This window comes from Scylla paramamosain, chromosome 8, assembly GCF_035594125.1.
Source record: "Scylla paramamosain isolate STU-SP2022 chromosome 8, ASM3559412v1, whole genome shotgun sequence".
NCBI lineage: Eukaryota > Metazoa > Arthropoda > Malacostraca > Decapoda > Portunidae > Scylla > Scylla paramamosain.
The window spans coordinates 14,824,628-14,825,877 of record NC_087158.1 but is presented as its reverse complement, the minus strand read 5'-3'; positions in this window follow the sequence as shown (position 1 = coordinate 14,825,877).

Here is a 1,250-nt window from a genome sequence, read left to right as displayed (position 1 = left end):
GGTAAGCCAGCCCTCGCAAGGTCAGTGACAGATCCTCACGTCCTCACGTCCCACCACTACCACCACCACTACCACCACGCTTCTTCTCCAACAATGTTACACCAAAAACATCAACGTAGGCGCGAATTTTTAAATACGTTTGTTGGATTGACGTAAAATATCAGGTGATGATTTTAGGCTTATACTGGCTTATGATAGATAAAGTAACACATATATAGAAGATACAGAGTAGGATGCCACCAGTTAATCCTCCAATTTTCGATTATTCTTTTCAACCTTGCTTTTTGGCCAGTGTCCCTCTTACATAACGGAATAAATAAATAAATAAACTAACCTACAAGTATAGCATCAAGGATCAAGGGAATTTCGCAGATGCATGAGGAACTAATACAGAGTTTTCATACAAACTATATACCTATCAATAAGACGCACATACGTAACAGCGAGTATCAATATTGACAAAAAAGGAACAGGGGCAATGGTGACTCACAAGCAACACTCACAAGTAATAAGCAAAGACAAAGGCGCAGATGGTGGTGCTTCAGGTGAAGGGCAAGTCTGACCGCTCCTGACGTGTTATCTGGTCACAGTTTGGCTCAGAGACACAACCCTGGTCACAGATGTTTTATACAGTAAGTAAACAGCGGTCATAAAGTAATATATTGAACTCAAGACTGCACATGAGCAGTAATGAGCCTAACTGCCTCTAATTGGTGGACAGAGTCTAGCGCCTTTGTGTGTTTTACAACACACAAATGGCCTCACACTAATGATTTAACACTTTTTTCTTATTTATTTATCCACTTTACATCTTTATATCTATTACTTTATTATCTTTATATCTACACTGAGACGTCTTGATGTGTTTTACTATACGAAGGACTCTCCTGAACTAGACGAGGTCATACTTTGATGTATAATTTGGAAATCAGCTATTTTTTTCTATTAAGACACACGCAATTAAATGCTGATTTCCGGACGTGTCACTTGCGATCATACCACATACTCTCGTGGCCTTGCAATGCGCGGCTGCTTAACGGGATGCACGTTCTCTACTTATGATACAAGTTATTTCCGAAACGTGTCATTTTTCTTTTTTTTTCCTACGTCCACTCATAAGTCAAGCATACGCAGCTCACTGGCCCTTCCTTCCGCCTCCATCTTTCACTTTGTCCTCCAAAACCGTGGGGAGGGTACAGTGTCCCCCCACACACTCGCCACTCACTTTTCCTGCCTTTCTTACACTCTCG